Source organism: Octopus bimaculoides, chromosome 6, assembly GCF_046866305.1.
Source record: "Octopus bimaculoides isolate indiv1 chromosome 6, ASM4686630v1, whole genome shotgun sequence".
In the NCBI taxonomy this organism is placed as follows: Eukaryota; Metazoa; Mollusca; class Cephalopoda; order Octopoda; family Octopodidae; genus Octopus; species Octopus bimaculoides.
In genome coordinates, this window is record NC_142933.1 from 69,115,225 (window position 1) to 69,127,925 (window position 12,701).

At 39.4% G+C, this 12,701-nt stretch overlaps 2 non-coding genes across 2 annotated transcripts; both read right to left on the minus strand.

The window, feature by feature from the left end:
* Positions 1–8,977: 8,977 nt before the first annotated feature.
* Trnam-cau (transfer RNA methionine (anticodon CAU)) lies at positions 8,978–9,049 on the minus strand. The gene has a single exon. It is a non-coding gene; the product is annotated as a tRNA-Met (tRNA).
* A 2,128-nt stretch (positions 9,050–11,177) lies between these two features.
* On the minus strand, positions 11,178–11,249 carry Trnam-cau (transfer RNA methionine (anticodon CAU)). Its single transcript has one exon. It is a non-coding gene; the product is annotated as a tRNA-Met (tRNA).
* Positions 11,250–12,701: the final 1,452 nt, after the last annotated feature.

The window sequence follows — 12,701 nt, forward strand, 5'->3', positions numbered from 1 at the left end:
TGTTCAACACTTTCTCCTTCCCTCCTGGGCCCCTCTAAACTTCTCTGCACTCTTGACATCAAGAGTCTATAAACCCCCAACCTGACACATCCACACTCCTTCGTCTGGCCGAACTTGTCCTCTCAACTACTTCTCGTTCGCGGGTGATTTTTACCAGCGGTTCTCGGGAGTGGCCATAGGAACGAGCATTGGCCCCCAACTATGCGAACCTGTTCGTTGACTACGTTGAGGCTCAAATATTCTCAAGTTTCACTGGTCCCACTCCTTATTTATACGGTCGTTATATTGACGACTGTATCGGTGCGACCTCACTCTCCCCCGAACATCTAGATTCGTTCCTCTCTTGTCAAATCTTTCCATCCTACCCTCCACTTCTGCACTATTTCCGACACCTCAGTCGCCTTTCTCGACATTTCGGTCAGCATTCATCACTCCACACTCACCACCTCCATCCACTACAAACACACAGACCCACACGCATACCTCAACTTCTCCTCCTCCCACCCTAAACACACCAAGCTCTCGACCCCTTCCCAATTCCTCCGTTTACGCAGGCTCTGCAGTGACAACCATGACTTTGAGACTCAGTCTCAACTCATGGCTCGCCACTTCATCCTTCGTGGATATCCCTTCACCACTATCCATACCGCCCTTGACAGAGCACGTTCCGTGGACTGTACATCTGCTCTCTCCTCCCGTATCCGCCTCACTGTCACCCGCCTACTGTTTACCCTCACCTACCACCCCACCACCCTACCTATCCAACGCACCATTCTCCGAGCCTTCCGGCGACTCCAGTCCACCCCCTCCACTTCGCACATCTTCCATAACCTACCTCTTCCCTCCTTCAAACGAGCCCACAACCTACAAGACCGCTTGGTCTACAGCTTCTTCCCTAACCCATCCTCCCAACCCGGCTCGTTTCCCTGCTCCCGCCCACGCTGCCGCACTTGCCCTTACCTCACCAACATCACCCACTACACAGGCAACCATCATTGACCCTATCATATTACTGACTCCTTCACCTGCACTTCTAGCAACGTCATCTACTGCATCTCCTGCTCTCGCTGTCCTTCTCTATACATCGGTCAAATGGTACGCCGCTTAGTTGACCGGTTCGCAGAAAACCTCCGAGACATCCGACTCGGCAACGACACCCTGGTCTCGCGTTATTTCCGCTCTACCGGTCACTCTTTACAATATCTGTCTGTGTTCGGATTGTCTTTGCCCAGGGGCCACCCGGCCTCCCGTCTTCGCCGTGAGCAGGGATTAATCTTCGCTCCTTTGCGCCACATTGGCTCAACTCTCGTCCCCTCTTCATCTAACCCTCCTCCTCTCTTCTTCTCACATCAACTTCCTAACACCCACACCTCCTCTCTTACTCTGGCACCTACTTCCTCTCTTCACTCCTACCCACCTTCTCTCTTCCACCCTCTCCCTTCATCGTCACCCTTCCCACTCCTACACATTCCAACCCTACCATCCCTATTCATCCCACCCCCACCCCATCCCATCCCTTAGACTCCACCCTTGCTTCGCCCACTCTCACCTCCGCAGCACCCAAACACAACCACACCACACCACACACTACCACACCATACACTACCACACCACACACTACCACACCATACACTACCACACCACACACTACCACACCACAACCACTGCACCACACCACAACCACTGCACCACACACCACTACACCACACACCACCATACAATACCACATCACACCACCCCGCACACACTAGCACTGGCTACTTCCCAGCACCCACACCAGCGCTCACACTAGCACTGACCACTTCCCAGCACCTACACCATCATCCACACACACCTACACACCTTCCCGAGCGTTAAACTAATACATCCATTTGTTGTTTACACAGCCGTCTTCGTCTTTTTTCTTTTGTAAATTCTCACTATATATATATATATATATATATATATATATATAGATGGATAGACAGATATATATATACATAAATATACATATGTACATTCACATATATAATTATTTATATGAATCCATATATCTATATTTATATGAATGTGTGTGTACATATGTATCGTCTTCTTTACCTGTATCTATGTTTATTTCTATAAATTTATGTGTGTGTGTGTGTGTGTTTGTATGTAAATCTGTCTGTCTTTCCATCCATCTGTAAATACGTGTATATGTGTGTGCATGTGTGTGTGAGTGTGCTCATGAACTTAAGCGTAAAAAAGCATTGCATATGCAGATGCTCACACGTAGGCACGCGCGCGAACACACACCCACCCACACACATTCGTACCTTAAAATTCTTTGCAATCTAGATGACCTAGAAAGATACAACACTAAATCTTAATTTTCGTTTCTCGTCTCCCTTTTTCCTTACCACTAATACTTACTTTATGATTTTAATCACCTATTTCAAGCCACTGCATATTTAATGAATCTATATAGCATATATTATATATTACTTGCGTCAAGAAACTTAAACTGCTATTATAATATTCTTTCATACTTTCTAAAAGTTTAAACATCATAAATATATACATACATACATACATACATATTTATGCACTCAAGACACACGTCTACAAAGACACAAGACCCTGTACACATTAAAAGTATAAACAGAAACAAAGACGTACGATATATATTGGTATATGAAAAAGAATTTGTAGAGTGCATATAAACATCTCTCAGATATATTCACCAATAATTCTAAAGAAATATATGACACGCCACACATAGACACATTCATTAACGCACGCATCTACACCTATGTTGGTAAATCACGCATAAAGGCGCAAGCGTGGCTGTGTGTTAAGTAGCCTAATTCTCAACCACATGGTTTCGGATTCGCTCCCACAGCGTAGCACTTAGGGCAAGTGTCTTCTGTTATGTCCCCAAGCCGACCAAAGCCTTGTGAGTATATACATGTGTGTGTGTGTGCGCGCGCGGTTGTGTGTGTGTGTGTGTGTGTGTGTGTGTGTGTGTGTGTGCGTGTGTGTGTGTGTGTGTATGTTGTGATGGGAAATTGGAGTTTAGAATTTCAAAGAAAACCTTACAAAGAGATAAACTGGAAGGGACAAGGGTAGTACGAATGATAAGATCTCCCGCTTCTGGTCCTTGGAGGACTTAAAGCATGGAAGTATGATGGATGGGTCTACACGGGAAGGCTTGAGGTCATTATACCACAATCCATCATTACTCAATAAATTCTCAGAAGTAATCGTTTTATGCAGACACAAATGTTATTCAGCATTTGCTCATTATATAAAGTCTATATAATTCCCCTAATTACGATGGAACCTTAAATTACAACTTAGCCGTGTTAGCAACATATCCCTTCTATTTATGTCTCCCTATATATATATATATATATATATATATATATATATATATATATATATATATATATATATATATATATATATATATATATATATACATATATATATATATATATATATATATATATATATATATATATATATATATATATATTGATTCTCTTCTCACATTTCTCCCACCTAGCACATCCTCCTTTACCGCCATTCCGTCCTCATACTTCGAATTCCTTCCCCACTTCCTCTAGCTTCATCTTCAACGAGAACCATTTAGCACTATCTACCTCTTGCCATTGCTACCAACATATCTCTCCTTTTCTCCCTCTCTGTCCACCTCTTACTAATTCTCATATATTTCTACATACTTCAGTATTTTTACTGATTTTTAATCAGCATCTATAAGTAAACACCTTCCTTCCATTTTAATACCCGCCTCTCTCATCTCTCATCTTACCTCTTCTCTGTTCTATAGCTTCCACTATCCCTGATTAATAACATCTCTGTCAAACTCAACAACGACGCCACCTTTCACAATACTATCCATCTCACCTTTTCCCACTCGTCACATGACTCACCACTTCTACTTCTCTCAATACCCTGCTCACACCCCCTCATCCTGCTCTGCCTCTCTTATCACTTCTTTCCCTTCCTCTTGTCCCCTGAACTGTCTGCTTGCTTATTCCACCTACTTCTATTTGCCTTCTTCCCCTTTCTACCTTTAAATTTCCTGCATTATCATCTGAAACGTAAGATGTCAATCTCTCCACTCTGAAAACGGAACTCGAATTTATTGTAATGTTTAATGTCTCCACTACTGGTTGCATATTCTTGACCTTTTGCACGCTCCATCTGCCAACATTACAACTATTACGCAATTCCGCGCCCCTAGAAACAGCTGTTGGACCTGAAATACCATGCTCTCTCCCCTTAGTTCTCTGTAATTTTTGTACACCGTATAATTCTGTTCTGTAAATATACAAATATCTATGTGCTCATACATGAATGTTCATCTGAATATTTTCAGTTTTGTTTCTCCCTGTTATATTCCTATATATATTTATCTATATATATATGTATGTGCATTTAATATATCAAGCTCAAGCGTGTTTATTTGTTTATTTGAACCATTATCTCTCTCTCTCTTTCTACACACACACAAACACACACACGCACATATGCATATATATATATATATATATATATATATATATATATATATATATATATATATATATATATATATATATACTTTATTTAAAAGCAGCAGAAACATAACAAAAAACTGTTAATCGGAGTTTCACGTTCCCGTTCATCGAACAGTTTTGTTAGAAATGGGAGAGAAATGACGATGCAATCAAAACTAATATAAAATTTAAAATAACGGTCTTAGGTATGCATGCCTAAGACCGTTATTTGAAACAACCAATGAAACAGATCCATGTGTTTTAATTTTATATTAGTTTTGATTGCATCGCCATTTCTCCCCCGTTTCTAACTAAACTGTCCGATGAACGGGAACGTGAAACTCCGATTAACAGTTTTTTGTTATATTTCTGCTGCTTTTAAATAAAGCATATTACTCTACCTCTGGTATTTGAGTACTCTTTTCTCCACCTTGTTGCACACTTATGTGCTTACTCCGGTGTATATATATGTGTGTGCGTGTGTGTGTAAATATATGCGTGTGTATAAATGAATGTATGCGTACATGTATGTATTTAAGATTAATTATATGCATAATAACGTATACGCATATGTCATACTGCATGTATGACTATGTATTAAAGAAAATTATATAACATACTACAGACAATGTGAATCAATACATTCTATATGCGTATCTGTTACTAGACTTCTACAGACAGCATTTTTATGTTATAACCTCAAATTTGTTTCATTTCGTTATGTAAATTACCTCGAAAACTTATTGATAAATATATAAATCCATATGATATATTCTGGTATCGTCTGATGTATAAAACGTCAGAATGAGACAACATATGTGATTATAAATGAGCCAAAGATGAAGAGAACCAGTTTTGTTGAAAACACTCTCTGTCCGCATCTTTTCACTCGTATAGCCAAAAAATTGTTGCAGCGTATGACAAAAGATTTCTTCGGTAATCCTGTCGAAATCGTACGTTTCTAAACGATTTCTGTGACAAATCGAAAGCTATGTAACATTAGTTAGAGGGAATATAGAAATTTATGGAATGGTCAGTAGTTCAAAACTAGTTAACAACTTATAAAAAAGATATTAATTTCTGATACAAGTCCAAAGTCACAAATCATGGAGAAGAAAATGCTTATGATCAATTGTATAAATTTTATTGGGACTGGTTCTTAAGTTAACAATCTCGGAAAGATGAAAAGCGTCTTTGACTGGTGGAATTTGTACATGAAATTTAAACTAAAAATCACAAGGTATTTCATCGATTCTCAACACGATTCTGTGAATGTAAGAATATTGAAAGTTCTAAATAATATGGTTTGTGGTCTGTTACATAAGTTTTTGAGATGCATATTCATGTATGCTGAGCGGTATTTCATCCATCTTTACGTTCTGAGTTAAAATTCCGCCGAGGTCTACTTCACCTGTTACCCTTTCGGGGTCGATAAAATGAGTACTAGTTGAACAATAGCATTAATTTAATCGACTTAGCCCCTCCCCAAAACTACTGGCCTTATACCAGAATTTGAAACCAATATATTCTTTTTACTTTTTTACTCTTTTACTCGTTTCAGTCATTTGACTGCAGCCATGCTGGAGCACCGCCTTTAGTCGAGCAAATCGACCCCAGGACTTATTCTTTGGAAGCGTAGTACTTATTCTATCGGTCTCTTTTGTCGAACCGCAAAGTTACGGGGACGTAAACACACCAGCATCGGTTGTCAAGCGATGTTGGGGGGGGGGACAACCATAGACACGCATACATACATACATATATATATATATATATATATATATATATATATATATATATATATATATATATATATATATATATATATATACGACAAGCTTCTTTCAGTTTCCGTCTACCAAATCCACTCACAAGTCTTTGGCCGGCCCGAGGCTATAGTAGAAGACACTTGCCCAAGGTGCTACGCAGTGGGAATGAACCCGGAACCATGTGGTTGGTAAGCAAGCTACTTACCACACAGCTACTCCTCTCCAGCATATTACATGTGATCCAAGTTCATCTCACCAGATTAGCGTTGTTTGAAGTAAAGAGCCTGAGAATTAACATAACAGTGACTCTGCAGCTGCTTGCAGATAAAACAGTGTATAGTTTTACCGAAATTGTCTTATATTCCCAGAAAACAGTGAACTATCCGACCGGGTTCCTCAGTAAACTGAAACCACCCTGCTTATTGTACTTCACAAATTCATATCTAAAAAAAGATCCTTGGTTATCCATTCCAGGAAATTGGATGTTCTGTGTTTGTTACGTATCAAGAATTTTAAACTGCTCTCTTTTAATTTTTATTTTTTACTTGCTTCGAACATTAGATTACGTCCATGCTAGGGCACCACCTTAAAGAATATTTAGCCGAATGTGTCGACCCCAGTACTTATTTTTAAAAAGCCTGGTACTAGTTCTATCGGTCGTTTGCTGAACCGCTAAATTGCGGGGACGTAAGTACACCAACACCTGTCAAGTCAAGTGGTGGTGGTAGTGGTGGTTGTAAGGGGACACACGCATACAGACAGACATACACACACACACACACACACACACACACACACACACACACACACACACACACACACACACACACATTTACGTCAGGCTTCTTTCAGTTTCTGTCTATCAAAACCACTCAATAGGCTTTGGCCGAGCCGAAGCTATAGTAGAGGATACTTGCCCAAAGTGCCACGCAGTAGGACATATTTTCTAAAAATTTAAACATTCTAAATAAACATACGCACAAATATATACATACATATGTATGCACTCATAACACGCATCCACCAAAACAGAAGAAAATGTAACATAAAAAAATATAAATAGAAACAAATAAATGCAAAATATACTGGTGTATGAAATAGAATTTGTGGAGTGTCTATATTCTATCATGAATATTTACTAAAACTTCCCTAATTCCAAAGAAATAAATGATGCGCCCCATGTACACATGTATTCATCAACAACTACTCTTTTACTCTTTTACTTGTTTCAGTCATTTGACTGCGGCCATGCTGGAGCACCGCCTTTAGTCGAGAAAATCGACCCCGGGACTTATTCTTAGTAAGCCTAGTACTTATTCTATCGGTCTCTTTTTGCCGGACCGCTAAGTTACGGGGTCGTAAACACACCAGCATCGGTTGTCAAGCGATGGTAGGCGGACAGACACAGACACACAAACACACATACATATATATATATATATATATATATATATATATATATATATATATATATATATATATATATATATCAGAAAGTGTGGCTTCCTAGGGCTAAACAGCAGTAGTATATTCCCTTATTGGGACTGTCACGTTAAGTTGGCAGTATACAACTACTTTATCGCATCACTACTGCTTAAGTCTCACTGAGAGATTTAGAAATTCGTTATTTCTAATATATATATATATATATATATATATATACGACGGGCTTCTTTCAGTTTCATCCACTCACAAGGCTTTGGTCGGCCCGAGGCTATAGTAGAAGACACTTGCCCAAGGTGCCACGCAGTGGGACTGAACCCGGAACCATGTGGTTGGTAAGCAAGCTACTTACCACACAGCCACCACCCCTGCGCCTATGGTTGCAATGTTGATACGTCCGCCTTTGCATCGTCTATCTGTCCGAATGATTTATTGTCCTTTATTGTATTTTTGTTCCACATACATACATACATACATACATACATACATACATACATACGTACACAGGTATCGCCAAGCTTCTGACAAAATTTGATGCAGAATCTTGCTCAACTTTCTGTCATGGTCAATGCGATGATTACACGCTACACACCTTCCTTTCAAGCGCTGTTGTAAACAGCGGAACTAGAACGTTAAAACTTAGTGCACATGCATAGCAGAGTTCAAGGTCAATCTGTGCCAAGCGGCTTTACTCCGCGTGCTTTAGCTTCGTTACTAAGGCAACAGTCCGGGTACTTATTGATCAGACCATATTTATATATAAATATACGATGGGCTTGTTTCAGTTTCTGTCTACCAAATCCGCACATAAGACTTTGGTCGGCCCGAGGCTATAGTAGGAGGCATCTGCCCAAGGTGCCATGCAGTGGGACTGAACCCGGAACTATGTGGTTAGGAAGCAAGATTCTTATAACACAGCCATGCCTGTAATTTTATAACATTTAGGACAAATAAATGTAATGAATTATTCATAATATGTAATGTAAAGATAATGAATTATTCATATATGAATTAAGCCCAATGAGATATTTATAAAAATAGTAAATGACAAGCGATAGAATAAGTACTAGACTTTAAAAATAAGTCCTAGGGTCGACTTGTTCGACTAAAAACCTTTGAAAGCGGTGCTCCAGTATGGCCGAAGTCAAGTGACAGAAACATAGAAAACAAAGAAAGAAACAAATAGAATAAATATTTACAAGACATTTACATAGCCATAACGCATAAAAAGAAAAAAACAATTAGCAGAGCGTAGTTTCGATCTACGGACCTCTGGGTTATGGGCCCAGCACGCTTCCACTGCGCCACTCTGCTTCCTGCAGCATGCCTGCTGAATTTATTGTTATCATCTATTCTATTCACTGCTTTGTTGCGATTTCTCCTCTAAAATATTGATTGTATTGTCAACAGGATTGTGCTTCTCCCGCACATAGGCACAGATTAATGAGTCACATGGCTCAGTAGTTAGAGCGTCAGGCTCACAATCATCAGGTTGTGAGTTCGATTCTTGGACTGGGCTGTGTGTGTTGTGTTCTTGAGCAAGACACTATTTCACATTGTTCCAGTTCACTCAGCTGTAGAAATGAGTTGTGATGTCACTGGTGCCAGGCTGTATTGGCTTCTGTTGTTCCCATGAATAACATCGGTGACGTGGAGAGGAGAAGCTGGTATGTAAGGACGGATGTTGGTCTTTCATAAACAACCTTGCACGGCCTTGTGCCTCAGAGGGGAATGCACGCGTGTATAAAGTAAATCTTGCGAGATATTTATAACATTTGTAGGTGCGGGCGTGACAGCGTCGTAAGAAGTTTGCTTTGCTTCCCAACCACCTGATTCCAAGTTCAGTCCCGCAGCACGGCAACTAAGGCAAGCGACTTCTACTATAGCCCCGAGTCGACCAATGTCTTGTGAGTGGATTTGGTAAACGGAAACTCTGTGAAAACTCGTCCGATCTATCTATCTATCTATCTATCTATCTATGTATGTATGTATGTATGTATCTCTATATGTATCTATTTATGTATTATGTATGTAATACAAATAATATATGAGTATATGCATATATACGTACATGTATGTATATACCTACATCTACATGTATATATAGATGCATATCTGGGTACAGGACGTTGCAAAAAACGTGGACAAAATGATAAACAGAGTACAGAAAGCACAGGCCACATAGAGAACATTTCCTTCATCAGCTGCCACCATTCTAAAACTAAGCGTTTCGAAGAGTTAGGGCAATCTATCAATCTATCTATCTATCTATCTATCTATCTATCTATCTATCTATCTAAGCAGTGTTCTCAACTTTTTTACCCTTGCATAAGCCTTAAAATAAATTGCATGCCGCAAGGAACCCCTGCACAAAAGAAAAATTATATACCATATCTTTCATGTTTTTGATCGTAGTTGTAAATATCTTATATAGTGACGAAAACTGAAAGGAACATATACATATGTGTATCTGTGTATGTACTTGCGTTTATTTTTGTCCCGCATCACCGCTTAACAACTGGTGTTGGCATGTTTCTGTAACTTAGCTCTTCTACAAAACAGTTCGATAAAATAAATGCCGGGCTGAAAATATAAGTATAGAGGGGTCGATATATACACCAGCATGACTGCAGCCCAACGACTGAAACAAGTAAATAGACAAACGATATAACACACACACACACATAATCATAAATATATGTGTATATTGTATTTCGGTTTGGTCATTTTTTTTTTGTCAGATAAACACACGCACTTTATATTTGTTCTTCACTCGTTTATTACTGTTCTTATTTTAACTCATGCCCACTGTCCGGAAATATTTCGTCACACATCTGTGACCTCTTCAGCGATACTTTCCCTCCTCGTGTGTGCTCCTGCACAATGGACATGAGTTAAAATAAGAACAGGAACAAACGAATGAAGAATGAATATATATTGCATGTGTTTATTTGGCAAAAAACGAAAAAAATTAGAAACGACCATCCATTCATGTGTGTGCTTGTGTGTGTGTGCGTGCGTTTGTGTGTGTGCGTGTGTGTGTGTGTGTGCGCGTGTGCGCGCGCACACGCGTGTGTGTATTATATACTTAATGTGAAGAATATAATAAATAACGTGTCTCAGGAATACTCAGTCACACGTTAAATCAGGAGCAGGTAATAGAATCACTGAAACTTCATCGTCAAATGATGGAGATCCACCACCACCACCACCACCAAATTTTTCACCAATGTATAAAGGTGAAAGATACAAACAATCGACAATTCACGTGGAAAACCAGAAAGAGAAGCCTACTTGTCAAAGCGGCCATCAAAAATAAAGTGAAGCTTCGATCTGATCATTGAAAACTAGTAGCCAACAGCAATATTGTCTACAACCAGAAATAATGTCTCAGTAAAATATACTTCGGAAATGGAAGGAAAAGAAAATTTTAAAAAAAAGATAGCAGAGCGTAGTTTCGATCTACGGACCTCTGGGTTATGGGCCCAGCACGCTTCCACTGCGCCACTCTGCTGACTGCTGTTCAGGGGCCGAATATATCTATAAGTGGTGAAGGAAGTCGCAGTGCGACCATGTAGTTTCAGGTATAATCCCGTAGTACAGCATCTGGTCAAACTAAAGGGTTTGACCCGGTGGGAAATAAAAAAATAAAATATTCTGATAGGTGTTAAACAACTTGCTGCGAACGAATATGAAGAAATAAAACGCGCGCTCGCGAACGGGGGATGGGGTGGGGAGAGACCTCGGAACATTTGCATCCTGAATGTTCCGAAACGCCTCACCGGAGCCAAGAAACAAAAGAAAAATAGTGTAATAGATGTAAAACGACTTGTTCTGAACGAATATGAAAAAAAAAAAACCGCGCTCCCGCGAAAGGCGAGGTGGGGAGAGGACTCGGAGCATTCAGGATGCGAATGTTCCGATGCCTCTCCCCACCCACCCCGTTCGCGAGCGCGCGTTTTTTTTCATATTCGTTCGCAGCAAGTTGTTTTACACCTATTAGAATATTTTATTTTTTTATTTCCCATCTTGTGCAAGTTGATAAACGTGAGTAAATTTGGAAGACAGAAACTGTGTGGAAATCCGTCGTGTATATGTGTGCATGTATGTGTGTATGTGTGCTTGTGTGTGTATATCTTTGTGTGCTTGTGTGTATATCGTTGTGTGCTTGTGTGTATATCTTTGTGTGCTTGTGTGTATATCTTTGTGTTTCTACCGTCACCGCTTGACAACCGTTATCTGTTTGTTTACATTCATGCCACTGACTAGATCAGCAAAAGATACCGAGACAATAAGTACAAGATTTGAAAAAAGAAAAATATGAACAGGATTCAATTTGTTCTACTAAAGCTTTCAAGGCGGTGCCCCCAGCGGTAATCTTCAAGTTTAGGGTAGTAAAAAAAGTAAATAAAAATATACAAGGGAAATAACTTAACGTCTTACTAATATTATCCGTACTACTCTGAAACGTGTTTTTTTTTTTTAGCTGTTTATAAATAAATCATACACGTGATTGAATACCATAGTACCGGCTGAGAGATCGAAAATGCATCGTGGAAGACCGGCTGCACAACAACTTATTGTTCCTCAAAATGAAATCCTCACTCGTCAATTAATATTAGAAGAATATTGGAATATTAATGAATTATGCAGCAGTTCAAGACACAAAATGTTGGAATGGTGTGCGCGCCGTCGGCTTATTAGGAATAAGTTTACCGCCGAGGATTGTTTAGTACCATGCGGACTTGTTAAAAAAAAAACACGTGTGTGATTTATTTATAAACAGCTAAAAAAAAAAACAACACATTTCAGAGTATTACGGATAATACTAGTAAGACGTTAAGTTATTTCCCTTGTATATTTTTATTTACTTTTTTATCACCCTAAACTTGAAGATTACCGCCCCCCTCCCAGCATGACCAAGAGATATCTAATGTTCTATTTCTATAGGTTTCTTGCCAAGAAG